The 18,199-nt window shown below is 44.3% G+C and overlaps 13 non-coding genes across 13 annotated transcripts; all 13 read left to right on the forward strand.

Annotated features, from left to right (window-relative positions):
- Window positions 1-1,083: 1,083 nt before the first annotated feature.
- On the forward strand, window positions 1,084-1,202 carry LOC139068160 (5S ribosomal RNA). The gene has a single exon (XR_011519759.1). It is a non-coding gene; the product is annotated as a 5S ribosomal RNA (ribosomal RNA).
- Window positions 1,203-2,463: 1,261 nt separating this feature from the next.
- LOC139066813 (5S ribosomal RNA) lies at window positions 2,464-2,582 on the forward strand. Its single transcript, XR_011519595.1, has one exon. It is a non-coding gene; the product is annotated as a 5S ribosomal RNA (ribosomal RNA).
- A 1,261-nt stretch (window positions 2,583-3,843) lies between these two features.
- LOC139066824 (5S ribosomal RNA) lies at window positions 3,844-3,962 on the forward strand. Its single transcript, XR_011519596.1, has one exon. It is a non-coding gene; the product is annotated as a 5S ribosomal RNA (ribosomal RNA).
- A 1,260-nt stretch (window positions 3,963-5,222) lies between these two features.
- LOC139068143 (5S ribosomal RNA) lies at window positions 5,223-5,341 on the forward strand. The gene has a single exon (XR_011519742.1). It is a non-coding gene; the product is annotated as a 5S ribosomal RNA (ribosomal RNA).
- A 1,260-nt stretch (window positions 5,342-6,601) lies between these two features.
- Window positions 6,602-6,720, forward strand: LOC139068161 (5S ribosomal RNA). Its single transcript, XR_011519760.1, has one exon. It is a non-coding gene; the product is annotated as a 5S ribosomal RNA (ribosomal RNA).
- Window positions 6,721-7,981: 1,261 nt separating this feature from the next.
- LOC139068162 (5S ribosomal RNA) lies at window positions 7,982-8,100 on the forward strand. Its single transcript, XR_011519761.1, has one exon. It is a non-coding gene; the product is annotated as a 5S ribosomal RNA (ribosomal RNA).
- Window positions 8,101-9,361: 1,261 nt separating this feature from the next.
- On the forward strand, window positions 9,362-9,480 carry LOC139068164 (5S ribosomal RNA). The gene has a single exon (XR_011519763.1). It is a non-coding gene; the product is annotated as a 5S ribosomal RNA (ribosomal RNA).
- Window positions 9,481-10,741: 1,261 nt separating this feature from the next.
- LOC139068165 (5S ribosomal RNA) lies at window positions 10,742-10,860 on the forward strand. Its single transcript, XR_011519764.1, has one exon. It is a non-coding gene; the product is annotated as a 5S ribosomal RNA (ribosomal RNA).
- A 1,261-nt stretch (window positions 10,861-12,121) lies between these two features.
- LOC139068166 (5S ribosomal RNA) lies at window positions 12,122-12,240 on the forward strand. Its single transcript, XR_011519765.1, has one exon. It is a non-coding gene; the product is annotated as a 5S ribosomal RNA (ribosomal RNA).
- Window positions 12,241-13,501: 1,261 nt separating this feature from the next.
- LOC139066835 (5S ribosomal RNA) lies at window positions 13,502-13,620 on the forward strand. Its single transcript, XR_011519597.1, has one exon. It is a non-coding gene; the product is annotated as a 5S ribosomal RNA (ribosomal RNA).
- A 1,261-nt stretch (window positions 13,621-14,881) lies between these two features.
- LOC139066846 (5S ribosomal RNA) lies at window positions 14,882-15,000 on the forward strand. The gene has a single exon (XR_011519599.1). It is a non-coding gene; the product is annotated as a 5S ribosomal RNA (ribosomal RNA).
- Window positions 15,001-16,260: 1,260 nt separating this feature from the next.
- Window positions 16,261-16,379, forward strand: LOC139068167 (5S ribosomal RNA). Its single transcript, XR_011519766.1, has one exon. It is a non-coding gene; the product is annotated as a 5S ribosomal RNA (ribosomal RNA).
- A 1,260-nt stretch (window positions 16,380-17,639) lies between these two features.
- Window positions 17,640-17,758, forward strand: LOC139068263 (5S ribosomal RNA). Its single transcript, XR_011519862.1, has one exon. It is a non-coding gene; the product is annotated as a 5S ribosomal RNA (ribosomal RNA).
- Window positions 17,759-18,199: the final 441 nt, after the last annotated feature.

An 18,199-nucleotide genomic window follows, 5' to 3' on the forward strand; every position in this document is an offset into this window, starting at 1 on the left:
TATTAAGCACAGCTGTTGAAGACTTTATTGCATTTGAGCACCTCCATTTGGACTTTGGTAAGCCAAGCCAACATATTTCATGTTCAGATTGCACGCTGTTCACTGAGGTGGACATGTAATAAATTATTTGTAAATTATACATTTTTACAAAAAATATTTGTTGAAATTTGTTTCATTCTCACCTAAAGATGAATCAAAAAATTGTTAAAAAAAATCATGGTTGAAGATTTCATAATTCATGCATCAAAGGGTTAACACAGAAATGTCAAAAAGCCCATTCCCTGGGGCAATCAGGTTTTAAAAGAGCGTTTCTTCTTCAATACGTTCACATTTTACTTCCCAAGTTGCAATAGAGAAAATCCAACTCATCTATCTGTGACTTACTTGCAATTCAGGGATCTAACTAAAGATTGTCATTAAGATTTCGTTCCGGAGCAAGGCTCTGCAGCCTGCGGCCATGATGGCACGTCGCAAGTCTTTGCCGCTACGCTACCAGCTAAAAGAAATGTGGGCCTTTTACTGGAATGGCATCAAAATGCACCAATAGGTCTTTTCCACAAAGACCCAAATAGGTTGTTGGAGAAACACATTGCAATTTATTGCTGCCAAACACAAGAAAAGCTGAACTCACAAACTAAGAAAAATCGGGCGCCAGCCGGCCGGCACCTGTTTGCAAGGATTTCACCCACAGAGCCCGGCCAGACGCAGCCCGAACAGGGGGGCGTGGGTCCCACTTTCCATGGGCCCACCACTCATAGGAGGGACAAAGGAAAAACGAGGTACTTCTCTCAACTGAGGTGAAGGTGGCCTTTTTGTACATCCAAATGTTAAATAATATCGTTTGTACTTTCTGACGTCTGCGATGTGAACAAATTTGGATTAAAGCGCATGAACCTATTCTACTGTGTCACTACACAAGCTCCCCTCTCCGCTTTCGCCCACGGAGCCCGGCCAGACACAGCTCAAACTGGGGATGAGGGCGGTTTACTGGAAAGGCCTCAAATTGCAGCATTCCATTCAATGGCAGCCAAGGGCACAACTGTCTCTGCACCCATAAAACGGAGGACGGAAGGACAAGCCTTCTCTTACGGCCATACCACCCTGAACACGCCCGATCTCGTCTGATCTCGGAAGCTAAGCAGGGTCGGGCCTGGTTAGTACTTGGATGGGAGACCGCCTGGGAATACCAGGTGCTGTAAGCTTTTGTCCTTGTCTTTTGAGCCAGCAGAGGGTGCTGTTACGCACTCGCCCTTCTGAGGAACAACACCTTACAGACCTCAAACAGTTACAACAGCATATTGCACTTTTCCTTAACCCTTTCATGCATAATAGTCACTCAAGTGGACAGGTACTCAAAATTGTTATTTATTTATTTTTGCTATTAAGCACAGCTGTTGAAGACTTTATTGCATTTGAGCACCTCCATTTGGACTTTGGTAAGCCAAGCCAACATATTTCATGCTCAGATTGCACGCTGTTCACTGAGGTGGACATGTAATAAATTATTTGTAAATTATACATTTTTACAAAAAATATTTGTTGAAATTTGTTTCATTCACACCTAAAGATGAATCAAAAAATTGTTTAAAAAAAATCATGGTTGAAGATTTCATAATTCATGCATCAAAGGGTTAACACAGAAATGTCAAAAAGCCCATTCCCTGGGGCAATCAGGTTTTAAAAGAGCGTTTCTTCTTCAATACGTTCACATTTTACTTCCCAAGTTGCAATAGAGAAAATCCAACTCATCTATCTGTGACTTACTTGCAATTCAGGGATCTAACTAAAGATTGTCATTAAGATTTCGTTCCGGAGCAAGGCTCTGCAGCCTGCGGCCATGATGGCACGTCGCAAGTCTTTGCCGCTACGCTACCAGCTAAAAGAAATGTGGGCCTTTTACTGGAATGGCATCAAAATGCACCAATAGGTCTTTTCCACAAAGACCCAAATAGGTTGTTGGAGAAACACATTGCAATTTATTGCTGCCAAACACAAGAAAAGCTGAACTCACAAACTAAGAAAAATCGGGCGCCAGCCGGCCGGCACCTGTTTGCAAGGATTTCACCCACAGAGCCCGGCCAGACGCAGCCCGAACAGGGGGGCGTGGGTCCCACTTTCCATGGGCCCACCACTCATAGGAGGGACAAAGGAAAAACGAGGTACTTCTCTCAACTGAGGTGAAGGTGGCCTTTTTGTACATCCAAATGTTAAATAATATCGTTTGTACTTTCTGACGTCTGCGATGTGAACAAATTTGGATTAAAGCGCATGAACCTATTCTACTGTGTCACTACACAAGCTCCCCTCTCCGCTTTCGCCCACGGAGCCCGGCCAGACACAGCTCAAACTGGGGATGAGGGCGGTTTACTGGAAAGGCCTCAAATTGCAGCATTCCATTCAATGGCAGCCAAGGGCACAACTGTCTCTGCACCCATAAAACGGAGGACGGAAGGACAAGCCTTCGCTTACGGCCATACCACCCTGAACACGCCCGATCTCGTCTGATCTCGGAAGCTAAGCAGGGTCGGGCCTGGTTAGTACTTGGATGGGAGACCGCCTGGGAATACCAGGTGCTGTAAGCTTTTGTCCTTGTCTTTTGAGCCAGCAGAGGGTGCTGTTACGCACTCGCCCTTCTGAGGAACAACACCTTACAGACCTCAAACAGTTACAACAGCATATTGCACTTTTCCTTAACCCTTTCATGCATAATAGTCACTCAAGTGGACAGGTACTCAAAATTGTTATTTATTTATTTTTGCTATTAAGCACAGCTGTTGAAGACTTTATTGCATTTGAGCACCTCCATTTGGACTTTGGTAAGCCAAGCCAACATATTTCATGTTCAGATTGCACGCTGTTCACTGAGGTGGACATGTAATAAATTATTTGTAAATTATACATTTTTACAAAAAATATTTGTTGAAATTTGTTTCATTCACACCTAAAGATGAATCAAAAAATTGTTAAAAAAAAATCATGGTTGAAGATTTCATAATTCATGCATCAAAGGGTTAACACAGAAATGTCAAAAAGCCCATTCCCTGGGGCAATCAGGTTTTAAAAGAGCGTTTCTTCTTCAATACGTTCACATTTTACTTCCCAAGTTGCAATAGAGAAAATCCAACTCATCTATCTGTGACTTACTTGCAATTCAGGGATCTAACTAAAGATTGTCATTAAGATTTCGTTCCGGAGCAAGGCTCTGCAGCCTGCGGCCATGATGGCACGTCGCAAGTCTTTGCCGCTACGCTACCAGCTAAAAGAAATGTGGGCCTTTTACTGGAATGGCATCAAAATGCACCAATAGGTCTTTTCCACAAAGACCCAAATAGGTTGTTGGAGAAACACATTGCAATTTATTGCTGCCAAACACAAGAAAAGCTGAACTCACAAACTAAGAAAAATCGGGCGCCAGCCGGCCGGCACCTGTTTGCAAGGATTTCACCCACAGAGCCCGGCCAGACGCAGCCCGAACAGGGGGGCGTGGGTCCCACTTTCCATGGGCCCACCACTCATAGGAGGGACAAAGGAAAAACGAGGTACTTCTCTCAACTGAGGTGAAGGTGGCCTTTTTGTACATCCAAATGTTAAATAATATCGTCTGTACTTTCTGACGTCTGCGATGTGAACAAATTTGGATTAAAGCGCATGAACCTATTCTACTGTGTCACTACACAAGCTCCCCTCTCCGCTTTCGCCCACGGAGCCCGGCCAGACACAGCTCAAACTGGGGATGAGGGCGGTTTACTGGAAAGGCCTCAAATTGCAGCATTCCATTCAATGGCAGCCAAGGGCACAACTGTCTCTGCACCCATAAAACGGAGGACGGAAGGACAAGCCTTTGCTTACGGCCATACCACCCTGAACACGCCCGATCTCGTCTGATCTCGGAAGCTAAGCAGGGTCGGGCCTGGTTAGTACTTGGATGGGAGACCGCCTGGGAATACCAGGTGCTGTAAGCTTTTGTCCTTGTCTTTTGAGCCAGCAGAGGGTGCTGTTACGCACTCGCCCTTCTGAGGAACAACACCTTACAGACCTCAAACAGTTACAACAGCATATTGCACTTTTCCTTAACCCTTTCATGCATAATAGTCACTCAAGTGGACAGGTACTCAAAATTGTTATTTATTTATTTTTGCTATTAAGCACAGCTGTTGAAGACTTTATTGCATTTGAGCACCTCCATTTGGACTTTGGTAAGCCAAGCCAACATATTTCATGTTCAGATTGCACGCTGTTCACTGAGGTGGACATGTAATAAATTATTTGTAAATTATACATTTTTACAAAAAATATTTGTTGAAATTTGTTTCATTCACACCTAAAGATGAATCAAAAAATTGTTAAAAAAAATCATGGTTGAAGATTTCATAATTCATGCATCAAAGGGTTAACACAGAAATGTCAAAAAGCCCATTCCCTGGGGCAATCAGGTTTTAAAAGAGCGTTTCTTCTTCAATACGTTCACATTTTACTTCCCAAGTTGCAATAGAGAAAATCCAACTCATCTATCTGTGACTTACTTGCAATTCAGGGATCTAACTAAAGATTGTCATTAAGATTTCGTTCCGGAGCAAGGCTCTGCAGCCTGCGGCCATGATGGCACGTCGCAAGTCTTTGCCGCTACGCTACCAGCTAAAAGAAATGTGGGCCTTTTACTGGAATGGCATCAAAATGCACCAATAGGTCTTTTCCACAAAGACCCAAATAGGTTGTTGGAGAAACACATTGCAATTTATTGCTGCCAAACACAAGAAAAGCTGAACTCACAAACTAAGAAAAATCGGGCGCCAGCCGGCCGGCACCTGTTTGCAAGGATTTCACCCACAGAGCCCGGCCAGACGCAGCCCGAACAGGGGGGCGTGGGTCCCACTTTCCATGGGCCCACCACTCATAGGAGGGACAAAGGAAAAACGAGGTACTTCTCTCAACTGAGGTGGAGGTGGCCTTTTTGTACATCCAAATGTTAAATAATATCGTTTGTACTTTCTGACGTCTGCGATGTGAACAAATTTGGATTAAAGCGCATGAACCTATTCTACTGTGTCACTACACAAGCTCCCCTCCCCGCTTTCGCCCACGGAGCCCGGCCAGACACAGCTCAAACTGGGGATGAGGGCGGTTTACTGGAAAGGCCTCAAATTGCAGCATTCCATTCAATGGCAGCCAAGGGCACAACTGTCTCTGCACCCATAAAATGGAGGACGGAACGACAAGCCTTCGCTTACGGCCATACCACCCTGAACACGCCTGATCTCGTCTGATCTCGGAAGCTAAGCAGGGTCGGGCCTGGTTAGTACTTGGATGGGAGACCGCCTGGGAATACCAGGTGCTGTAAGCTTTTGTCCTTGTCTTTTGAGCCAGCAGAGGGTGCTGTTACGCACTCGCCCTTCTGAGGAACAACACCTTACAGACCTCAAACAGTTACAACAGCATATTGCACTTTTCCTTAACCCTTTCATGCATAATAGTCACTCAAGTGGACAGGTACTCAAAATTGTTATTTATTTATTTTTGCTATTAAGCACAGCTGTTGAAGACTTTATTGCATTTGAGCACCTCCATTTGGACTTTGGTAAGCCAAGCCAACATATTTCATGTTCAGATTGCACGCTGTTCACTGAGGTGGACATGTAATAAATTATTTGTAAATTATACATTTTTACAAAAAATATTTGTTGAAATTTGTTTCATTCTCACCTAAAGATGAATCAAAAAATTGTTAAAAAAAATCATGGTTGAAGATTTCATAATTCATGCATCAAAGGGTTAACACAGAAATGTCAAAAAGCCCATTCCCTGGGGCAATCAGGTTTTAAAAGAGCGTTTCTTCTTCAATACGTTCACATTTTACTTCCCAAGTTGCAATAGAGAAAATCCAACTCATCTATCTGTGACTTACTTGCAATTCAGGGATCTAACTAAAGATTGTCATTAAGATTTCGTTCCGGAGCAAGGCTCTGCAGCCTGCGGCCATGATGGCACGTCGCAAGTCTTTGCCGCTACGCTACCAGCTAAAAGAAATGTGGGCCTTTTACTGGAATGGCATCAAAATGCACCAATAGGTCTTTTCCACAAAGACCCAAATAGGTTGTTGGAGAAACACATTGCAATTTATTGCTGCCAAACACAAGAAAAGCTGAACTCACAAACTAAGAAAAATCGGGCGCCAGCCGGCCGGCACCTGTTTGCAAGGATTTCACCCACAGAGCCCGGCCAGACGCAGCCCGAACAGGGGGGCGTGGGTCCCACTTTCCATGGGCCCACCACTCATAGGAGGGACAAAGGAAAAACGAGGTACTTCTCTCAACTGAGGTGAAGGTGGCCTTTTTGTACATCCAAATGTTAAATAATATCGTTTGTACTTTCTGACGTCTGCGATGTGAACAAATTTGGATTAAAGCGCATGAACCTATTCTACTGTGTCACTACACAAGCTCCCCTCTCCGCTTTCGCCCACGGAGCCCGGCCAGACACAGCTCAAACTGGGGATGAGGGCGGTTTACTGGAAAGGCCTCAAATTGCAGCATTCCATTCAATGGCAGCCAAGGGCACAACTGTCTCTGCACCCATAAAATGGAGGACGGAAGGACAAGCCTTCTCTTACGGCCATACCACCCTGAACACGCCCGATCTCGTCTGATCTCGGAAGCTAAGCAGGGTCGGGCCTGGTTAGTACTTGGATGGGAGACCGCCTGGGAATACCAGGTGCTGTAAGCTTTTGTCCTTGTCTTTTGAGCCAGCAGAGGGTGCTGTTACGCACTCGCCCTTCTGAGGAACAACACCTTACAGACCTCAAACAGTTACAACAGCATATTGCACTTTTCCTTAACCCTTTCATGCATAATAGTCACTCAAGTGGACAGGTACTCAAAATTGTTATTTATTTATTTTTGCTATTAAGCACAGCTGTTGAAGACTTTATTGCATTTGAGCACCTCCATTTGGACTTTGGTAAGCCAAGCCAACATATTTCATGTTCAGATTGCACGCTGTTCACTGAGGTGGACATGTAATAAATTATTTGTAAATTATACATTTTTACAAAAAATATTTGTTGAAATTTGTTTCATTCACACCTAAAGATGAATAAAAAAATTGTTTAAAAAAAATCATGGTTGAAGATTTCATAATTCATGCATCAAAGGGTTAACACAGAAATGTCAAAAAGCCCATTCCCTGGGGCAATCAGGTTTTAAAAGAGCGTTTCTTCTTCAATACGTTCACATTTTACTTCCCAAGTTGCAATAGAGAAAATCCAACTCATCTATCTGTGACTTACTTGCAATTCAGGGATCTAACTAAAGATTGTCATTAAGATTTCGTTCCGGAGCAAGGCTCTGCAGCCTGCGGCCATGATGGCACGTCGCAAGTCTTTGCCGCTACGCTACCAGCTAAAAGAAATGTGGGCCTTTTACTGGAATGGCATCAAAATGCACCAATAGGTCTTTTCCACAAAGACCCAAATAGGTTGTTGGAGAAACACATTGCAATTTATTGCTGCCAAACACAAGAAAAGCTGAACTCACAAACTAAGAAAAATCGGGCGCCAGCCGGCCGGCACCTGTTTGCAAGGATTTCACCCACAGAGCCCGGCCAGACGCAGCCCGAACAGGGGGGCGTGGGTCCCACTTTCCATGGGCCCACCACTCATAGGAGGGACAAAGGAAAAACGAGGTACTTCTCTCAACTGAGGTGAAGCTGGCCTTTTTGTACATCCAAATGTTAAATAATATCGTTTGTACTTTCTGACGTCTGCGATGTGAACAAATTTGGATTAAAGCGCATGAACCTATTCTACTGTGTCACTACACAAGCTCCCCTCTCCGCTTTCGCCCACGGAGCCCGGCCAGACACAGCTCAAACTGGGGATGAGGGCGGTTTACTGGAAAGGCCTCAAATTGCAGCATTCCATTCAATGGCAGCCAAGGGCACAACTGTCTCTGCACCCATAAAACGGAGGACGGAAGGACAAGCCTTCTCTTACGGCCATACCACCCTGAACACGCCCGATCTCGTCTGATCTCGGAAGCTAAGCAGGGTCGGGCCTGGTTAGTACTTGGATGGGAGACCGCCTGGGAATACCAGGTGCTGTAAGCTTTTGTCCTTGTCTTTTGAGCCAGCAGAGGGTGCTGTTACGCACTCGCCCTTCTGAGGAACAACACCTTACAGACCTCAAACAGTTACAACAGCATATTGCACTTTTCCTTAACCCTTTCATGCATAATAGTCACTCAAGTGGACAGGTACTCAAAATTGTTATTTATTTATTTTTGCTATTAAGCACAGCTGTTGAAGACTTTATTGCATTTGAGCACCTCCGTTTGGACTTTGGTAAGCCAAGCCAACATATTTCATGTTCAGATTGCACACTGTTCACTGAGGTGGACATGTAATAAATTATTTGTAAATTATACATTTTTACAAAAAATATTTGTTGAAATTTGTTTCATTCACACCTAAAGATGAATAAAAAAATTGTTTAAAAAAAATAATGGTTGAAGATTTCATAATTCATGCATCAAAGGGTTAACACAGAAATGTCAAAAAGCCCATTCCCTGGGGCAATCAGGTTTTAAAAGAGCGTTTCTTCTTCAATACGTTCACATTTTACTTCCCAAGTTGCAATAGAGAAAATCCAACTCATCTATCTGTGACTTACTTGCAATTCAGGGATCTAACTAAAGATTGTCATTAAGATTTCGTTCCGGAGCAAGGCTCTGCAGCCTGCGGCCATGATGGCACGTCGCAAGTCTTTGCCGCTACGCTACCAGCTAAAAGAAATGTGGGCCTTTTACTGGAATGGCATCAAAATGCACCAATAGGTCTTTTCCACAAAGACCCAAATAGGTTGTTGGAGAAACACATTGCAATTTATTGCTGCCAAACACAAGAAAAGCTGAACTCACAAACTAAGAAAAATCGGGCGCCAGCCGGCCGGCACCTGTTTGCAAGGATTTCACCCACAGAGCCCGGCCAGACGCAGCCCGAACAGGGGGGCGTGGGTCCCACTTTCCATGGGCCCACCACTCATAGGAGGGACAAAGGAAAAACGAGGTACTTCTCTCAACTGAGGTGAAGGTGGCCTTTTTGTACATCCAAATGTTAAATAATATCGTTTGTACTTTCTGACGTCTGCGATGTGAACAAATTTGGATTAAAGCGCATGAACCTATTCTACTGTGTCACTACATAAGCTCCCCTCTCCGCTTTCGCCCACGGAGCCCGGCCAGACACAGCTCAAACTGGGGATGAGGGCGGTTTACTGGAAAGGCCTCAAATTGCAGCATTCCATTCAATGGCAGCCAAGGGCACAACTGTCTCTGCACCCATAAAACGGAGGACGGAAGGACAAGCCTTCTCTTACGGCCATACCACCCTGAACACGCCCGATCTCGTCTGATCTCGGAAGCTAAGCAGGGTCGGGCCTGGTTAGTACTTGGATGGGAGACCGCCTGGGAATACCAGGTGCTGTAAGCTTTTGTCCTTGTCTTTTGAGCCAGCAGAGGGTGCTGTTACGCACTCGCCCTTCTGAGGAACAACACCTTACAGACCTCAAACAGTTACAACAGCATATTGCACTTTTCCTTAACCCTTTCATGCATAATAGTCACTCAAGTGGACAGGTACTCAAAATTGTTATTTATTTATTTTTGCTATTAAGCACAGCTGTTGAAGACTTTATTGCATTTGAGCACCTCCATTTGGACTTTGGTAAGCCAAGCCAACATATTTCATGTTCAGATTGCACGCTGTTCACTGAGGTGGACATGTAATAAATTATTTGTAAATTATACATTTTTACAAAAAATATTTGTTGAAATTTGTTTCATTCACACCTAAAGATGAATAAAAAAATTGTTTAAAAAAAATCATGGTTGAAGATTTCATAATTCATGCATCAAAGGGTTAACACAGAAATGTCAAAAAGCCCATTCCCTGGGGCAATCAGGTTTTAAAAGAGCGTTTCTTCTTCAATACGTTCACATTTTACTTCCCAAGTTGTAATAGAGAAAATCCAACTCATCTATCTGTGACTTACTTGCAATTCAGGGATCTAACTAAAGATTGTCATTAAGATTTCGTTCCGGAGCAAGGCTCTGCAGCCTGCGGCCATGATGGCACGTCGCAAGTCTTTGCCGCTACGCTACCAGCTAAAAGAAATGTGGGCCTTTTACTGGAATGGCATCAAAATGCACCAATAGGTCTTTTCCACAAAGACCCAAATAGGTTGTTGGAGAAACACATTGCAATTTATTGCTGCCAAACACAAGAAAAGCTGAACTCACAAACTAAGAAAAATCGGGCGCCAGCCGGCCGGCACCTGTTTGCAAGGATTTCACCCACAGAGCCCGGCCAGACGCAGCCCGAACAGGGGGGCGTGGGTCCCACTTTCCATGGGCCCACCACTCATAGGAGGGACAAAGGAAAAACGAGGTACTTCTCTCAACTGAGGTGAAGGTGGCCTTTTTGTACATCCAAATGTTAAATAATATCGTTTGTACTTTCTGACGTCTGCGATGTGAACAAATTTGGATTAAAGCGCATGAACCTATTCTACTGTGTCACTACACAAGCTCCCCTCTCCGCTTTCGCCCACGGAGCCCGGCCAGACACAGCTCAAACTGGGGATGAGGGCGGTTTACTGGAAAGGCCTCAAATTGCAGCATTCCATTCAATGGCAGCCAAGGGCACAACTGTCTCTGCACCCATAAAACGGAGGACGGAAGGACAAGCCTTCTCTTACGGCCATACCACCCTGAACACGCCCGATCTCGTCTGATCTCGGAAGCTAAGCAGGGTCGGGCCTGGTTAGTACTTGGATGGGAGACCGCCTGGGAATACCAGGTGCTGTAAGCTTTTGTCCTTGTCTTTTGAGCCAGCAGAGGGTGCTGTTACGCACTCGCCCTTCTGAGGAACAACACCTTACAGACCTCAAACAGTTACAACAGCATATTGCACTTTTCCTTAACCCTTTCATGCATAATAGTCACTCAAGTGGACAGGTACTCAAAATTGTTATTTATTTATTTTTGCTATTAAGCACAGCTGTTGAAGACTTTATTGCATTTGAGCACCTCCATTTGGACTTTGGTAAGCCAAGCCAACATATTTCATGTTCAGATTGCACGCTGTTCACTGAGGTGGACATGTAATAAATTATTTGTAAATTATACATTTTTACAAAAAATATTTGTTGAAATTTGTTTCATTCACACCTAAAGATGAATAAAAAAATTGTTTAAAAAAAATCATGGTTGAAGATTTCATAATTCATGCATCAAAGGGTTAACACAGAAATGTCAAAAAGCCCATTCCCTGGGGCAATCAGGTTTTAAAAGAGCGTTTCTTCTTCAATACGTTCACATTTTACTTCCCAAGTTGCAATAGAGAAAATCCAACTCATCTATCTGTGACTTACTTGCAATTCAGGGATCTAACTAAAGATTGTCATTAAGATTTCGTTCCGGAGCAAGGCTCTGCAGCCTGCGGCCATGATGGCACGTCGCAAGTCTTTGCCGCTACGCTACCAGCTAAAAGAAATGTGGGCCTTTTACTGGAATGGCATCAAAATGCACCAATAGGTCTTTTCCACAAAGACCCAAATAGGTTGTTGGAGAAACACATTGCAATTTATTGCTGCCAAACACAAGAAAAGCTGAACTCACAAACTAAGAAAAATCGGGCGCCAGCCGGCCGGCACCTGTTTGCAAGGATTTCACCCACAGAGCCCGGCCAGACGCAGCCCGAACAGGGGGGCGTGGGTCCCACTTTCCATGGGCCCACCACTCATAGGAGGGACAAAGGAAAAACGAGGTACTTCTCTCAACTGAGGTGAAGGTGGCCTTTTTGTACATCCAAATGTTAAATAATATCGTTTGTACTTTCTGACGTCTGCGATGTGAACAAATTTGGATTAAAGCGCATGAACCTATTCTACTGTGTCACTACACAAGCTCCCCTCTCCGCTTTCGCCCACGGAGCCCGGCCAGACACAGCTCAAACTGGGGATGAGGGCGGTTTACTGGAAAGGCCTCAAATTGCAGCATTCCATTCAATGGCAGCCAAGGGCACAACTGTCTCTGCACCCATAAAACGGAGGACGGAAGGACAAGCCTTCTCTTACGGCCATACCACCCTGAACACGCCCGATCTCGTCTGATCTCGGAAGCTAAGCAGGGTCGGGCCTGGTTAGTACTTGGATGGGAGACCGCCTGGGAATACCAGGTGCTGTAAGCTTTTGTCCTTGTCTTTTGAGCCAGCAGAGGGTGCTGTTACGCACTCGCCCTTCTGAGGAACAACACCTTACAGACCTCAAACAGTTACAACAGCATATTGCACTTTTCCTTAACCCTTTCATGCATAATAGTCACTCAAGTGGACAGGTACTCAAAATTGTTATTTATTTATTTTTGCTATTAAGCACAGCTGTTGAAGACTTTATTGCATTTGAGCACCTCCATTTGGACTTTGGTAAGCCAAGCCAACATATTTCATGTTCAGATTGCACGCTGTTCACTGAGGTGGACATGTAATAAATTATTTGTAAATTATACATTTTTACAAAAAATATTTGTTGAAATTTGTTTCATTCACACCTAAAGATGAATCAAAAAATTGTTAAAAAAAAATCATGGTTGAAGATTTCATAATTCATGCATCAAAGGGTTAACACAGAAATGTCAAAAAGCCCATTCCCTGGGGCAATCAGGTTTTAAAAGAGCGTTTCTTCTTCAATACGTTCACATTTTACTTCCCAAGTTGCAATAGAGAAAATCCAACTCATCTATCTGTGACTTACTTGCAATTCAGGGATCTAACTAAAGATTGTCATTAAGATTTCGTTCCGGAGCAAGGCTCTGCAGCCTGCGGCCATGATGGCACGTCGCAAGTCTTTGCCGCTACGCTACCAGCTAAAAGAAATGTGGGCCTTTTACTGGAATGGCATCAAAATGCACCAATAGGTCTTTTCCACAAAGACCCAAATAGGTTGTTGGAGAAACACATTGCAATTTATTGCTGCCAAACACAAGAAAAGCTGAACTCACAAACTAAGAAAAATCGGGCGCCAGCCGGCCGGCACCTGTTTGCAAGGATTTCACCCACAGAGCCCGGCCAGACGCAGCCCGAACAGGGGGGCGTGGGTCCCACTTTCCATGGGCCCACCACTCATAGGAGGGACAAAGGAAAAACGAGGTACTTCTCTCAACTGAGGTGAAGGTGGCCTTTTTGTACATCCAAATGTTAAATAATATCGTCTGTACTTTCTGACGTCTGCGATGTGAACAAATTTGGATTAAAGCGCATGAACCTATTCTACTGTGTCACTACACAAGCTCCCCTCTCCGCTTTCGCCCACGGAGCCCGGCCAGACACAGCTCAAACTGGGGATGAACGCGGTTTACTGGAAAGGCCTCAAATTGCAGCATTCCATTCAATGGCAGCCAAGGGCACAACTGTCTCTGCACCCATAAAACGGAGGACGGAAGGACAAGCTTTTGCTTACGGCCATACCACCCTGAACACGCCCGATCTCGTCTGATCTCGGAAGCTAAGCAGGGTCGGGCCTGGTTAGTACTTGGATGGGAGACCGCCTGGGAATACCAGGTGCTGTAAGCTTTTGTCCTTGTCTTTTGAGCCTGCAGAGGGTGCTGTTACGCACTCGCCCTTCTGAGGAACAACACCTTACAGACCTCAAACAGTTACAACAGCATATTGCACTTTTCCTTAACCCTTTCATGCATAATAGTCACTCAAGTGGACAGGTACTCAAAATTGTTATTTATTTATTTTTGCTATTAAGCACAGCTGTTGAAGACTTTATTGCATTTGAGCACCTCCATTTGGACTTTGGTAAGCCAAGCCAACATATTTCATGTTCAGATTGCACGCTGTTCACTGAGGTGGACATGTAATAAATTATTTGTAAATTATACATTTTTACAAAAAATATTTGTTGAAATTTGTTTCATTCACACCTAAAGATGAATCAAAAAATTGTTAAAAAAAAATCATGGTTGAAGATTTCATAATTCATGCATCAAAGGGTTAACACAGAAATGTCAAAAAGCCCATTCCCTGGGGCAATCAGGTTTTAAAAGAGCGTTTCTTCTTCAATACGTTCACATTTTACTTCCCAAGTTGCAATAGAGAAAATCCAACTCATCTATCTGTGACTTACTTGCAATTCAGGGATCTAACTAAAGATTGTCATTAAGATTTCGTTCCGGAGCAAGGCTCTGCAGCCTGCGGCCATGATGGCACGTCGCAAGTCTTTGCCGCTACGCTACCAGCTAAAAGAAATGTGGGCCTTTTACTGGAATGGCATCAAAATGCACCAATAGGTCTTTTCCACAAAGACCCAAATAGGTTGTTGGAGAAGCACATTGCAATTTATTGCTGCCAAACACAAGAAAAGCTGAACTCACAAACTAAGAAAAATCGGGCGCCAGCCGGCCGGCACCTGTTTGCAAGGATTTCACCCACAGAGCCCGGCCAGACGCAGCCCGAACAGGGGGGCGTGGGTCCCACTTTCCATGGGCCCACCACTCATAGGAGGGACAAAGGAAAAACGAGGTACTTCTCTCAACTGAGGTGAAGGTGGCCTTTTTGTACATCCAAATGTTAAATAATATCGTTTGTACTTTCTGACGTCTGCGATGTGAACAAATTTGGATTAAAGCGCATGAACCTATTCTACTGTGTCACTACACAAGCTCCCCTCTCCGCTTTCGCCCACGGAGCCCGGCCAGACACAGCTCAAACTGGGGATGAGGGCGGTTTACTGGAAAGGCCTCAAATTGCAGCATTCCATTCAATGGCAGCCAAGGGCACAACTGTCTCTGCACCCATAAAATGGAGGACGGAAGGACAAGCCTTCGCTTACGGCCATACCACCCTGAACACGCCCGATCTCGTCTGATCTCGGAAGCTAAGCAGGGTCGGGCCTGGTTAGTACTTGGATGGGAGACCGCCTGGGAATACCAGGTGCTGTAAGCTTTTGTCCTTGTCTTTTGAGCCAGCAGAGGGTGCTGTTACGCACTCGCCCTTCTGAGGAACAACACCTTACAGACCTCAAACAGTTACAACAGCATATTGCACTTTTCCTTAACCCTTTCATGCATAATAGTCACTCAAGTGGACAGGTACTCAAAATTGTTATTTATTTATTTTTGCTATTAAGCACAGCTGTTGAAGACTTTATTGCATTTGAGCACCTCCATTTGGACTTTGGTAAGCCAAGCCAACATATTTCATGTTCAGATTGCACGCTGTTCACTGAGGTGGACATGTAATAAATTATTTGTAAATTATACATTTTTACAAAAAATATTTGTTGAAATTTGTTTCATTCTCACCTAAAGATGAATCAAAAAATTGTTAAAAAAAATCATGGTTGAAGATTTCATAATTCATGCATCAAAGGGTTAACACAGAAATGTCAAAAAGCCCATTCCCTGGGGCAATCAGGTTTTAAAAGAGCGTTTCTTCTTCAATACGTTCACATTTTACTTCCCAAGTTGCAATAGAGAAAATCCAACTCATCTATCTGTGACTTACTTGCAATTCAGGGATCTAACTAAAGATTGTCATTAAGATTTCGTTCCGGAGCAAGGCTCTGCAGCCTGCGGCCATGATGGCACGTCGCAAGTCTTTGCCGCTACGCTACCAGCTAAAAGAAATGTGGGCCTTTTACTGGAATGGCATCAAAATGCACCAATAGGTCTTTTCCACAAAGACCCAAATAGGTTGTTGGAGAAACACATTGCAATTTATTGCTGCCAAACACAAGAAAAGCTGAACTCACAAACTAAGAAAAATCGGGCGCCAGCCGGCCGGCACCTGTTTGCAAGGATTTCACCCACAGAGCCCGGCCAGACGCAGCCCGAACAGGGGGGCGTGGGTCCCACTTTCCATGGGCCCACCACTCATAGGAGGGACAAAGGAAAAACGAGGTACTTCTCTCAACTGAGGTGAAGGTGGCCTTTTTGTACATCCAAATGTTAAATAATATCGTTTGTACTTTCTGACGTCTGCGATGTGAACAAATTTGGATTAAAGCGCATGAACCTATTCTACTGTGTCACTACACAAGCTCCCCTCTCCGCTTTCGCCCACGGAGCCCGGCCAGACACAGCTCAAACTGGGGATGAGGGCGGTTTACTGGAAAGGCCTCAAATTGCAGCATTCCATTCAATGGCAGCCAAGGGCACAACTGTCTCTGCACCCATAAAACGGAGGACGGAAGGACAAGCCTTCTCTTACGGCCATACCACCCTGAACACGCCCGATCTCGTCTGATCTCGGAAGCTAAGCAGGGTCGGGCCTGGTTAGTACTTGGATGGGAGACCGCCTGGGAATACCAGGTGCTGTAAGCTTTTGTCCTTGTCTTTTGAGCCAGCAGAGGGTGCTGTTACGCACTCGCCCTTCTGAGGAACAACACCTTACAGACCTCAAACAGTTACAACAGCATATTGCACTTTTCCTTAACCCTTTCATGCATAATAGTCACTCAAGTGGACAGGTACTCAAAATTGTTATTTATTTATTTTTGCTATTAAGCACAGCTGTTGAAGACTTTATTGCATTTGAGCACCTCCATTTGGACTTTGGTAAGCCAAGCCAACATATTTCATGTTCAGATTGCACGCTGTTCACTGAGGTGGACATGTAATAAATTATTTGTAAATTATACATTTTTACAAAAAATATTTGTTGAAATTTGTTTCATTCACACCTAAAGATGAATAAAAAAATTGTTAAAAAAAATCATGGTTGAAGATTTCATAATTCATGCATCAAAGGGTTAACACAGAAATGTCAAAAAGCCCATTCCCTGGGGCAATCAGGTTTTAAAAGAGCGTTTCTTCTTCAATACGTTCACATTTTACTTCCCAAGTTGCAATAGAGAAAATCCAACTCATCTATCTGTGACTTACTTGCAATTCAGGGATCTAACTAAAGATTGTCATTAAGATTTCGTTCCGGAGCAAGGCTCTGCAGCCTGCGGCCATGATGGCACGTCGCAAGTCTTTGCCGCTACGCTACCAGCTAAAAGAAATGTGGGCCTTTTACTGGAATGGCATCAAAATGCACCAATAGGTCTTTTCCACAAAGACCCAAATAGGTTGTTGGAGAAACACATTGCAATTTATTGCTGCCAAACACAAGAAAAGCTGAACTCACAAACTAAGAAAAATCGGGCGCCAGCCGGCCGGCACCTGTTTGCAAGGATTTCACCCACAGAGCCCGGCCAGACGCAGCCCGAACAGGGGGGCGTGGGTCTCACTTTCCATGGGCCCACCACTCATAGGAGGGACAAAGGAAAAACGAGGTACTTCTCTCAACTGAGGTGAAGGTGGCCTTTTTGTACATCCAAATGTTAAATAATATCGTTTGTACTTTCTGACGTCTGCGATGTGAACAAATTTGGATTAAAGCGCATGAACCTATTCTACTGTGTCACTACACAAGCTCCCCTCTCCGCTTTCGCCCACGGAGCCCGGCCAGACACAGCTCAAACTGGGGATGAGGGCGGTTTACTGGAAAGGCCTCAAATTGCAGCATTCCATTCAATGGCAGCCAAGGGCACAACTGTCTCTGCACCCATAAAACGGAGGACGGAAGGACAAGCCTTTGCTTACGGCCATACCACCCTGAACACGCCCGATTTCGTCTGATCTCGGAAGCTAAGCAGGGTCGGGCCTGGTTAGTACTTGGATGGGAGACCGCCTGGGAATACCAGGTACTGTAAGCTTTTGTCCTTGTCTTTTGAGCCAGCAGAGGGTGCTGTTACGCACTCGCCCTTCTGAGGAACAACACCTTACAGACCTCAAACAGTTACAACAGCATATTGCACTTTTCCTTAACCCTTTCATGCATAATAGTCACTCAAGTGGACAGGTACTCAAAATTGTTATTTATTTATTTTTGCTATTAAGCACAGCTGTTGAAGACTTTATTGCATTTGAGCACCTCCATTTGGACTTTGGTAAGCCAAGCCAACATATTTCATGTTCAGATTGCACGCTGTTCACTGAGGTGGACATGTAATAAATTATTTGTAAATTATACATTTTTACAAAAAATATTTGTTGAAATTTGTTTCATTCTCACCTAAAGATGAATCAAAAAATTGTTAAAAAAAATCATGGTTGAAGATTTCATAATTCATGCATCAAAGGGTTAACACAGAAAT

Source organism: Nothobranchius furzeri, chromosome 2 (assembly GCF_043380555.1).
Source record: "Nothobranchius furzeri strain GRZ-AD chromosome 2, NfurGRZ-RIMD1, whole genome shotgun sequence".
Taxonomy (NCBI): Eukaryota; Metazoa; Chordata; class Actinopteri; order Cyprinodontiformes; family Nothobranchiidae; genus Nothobranchius; species Nothobranchius furzeri.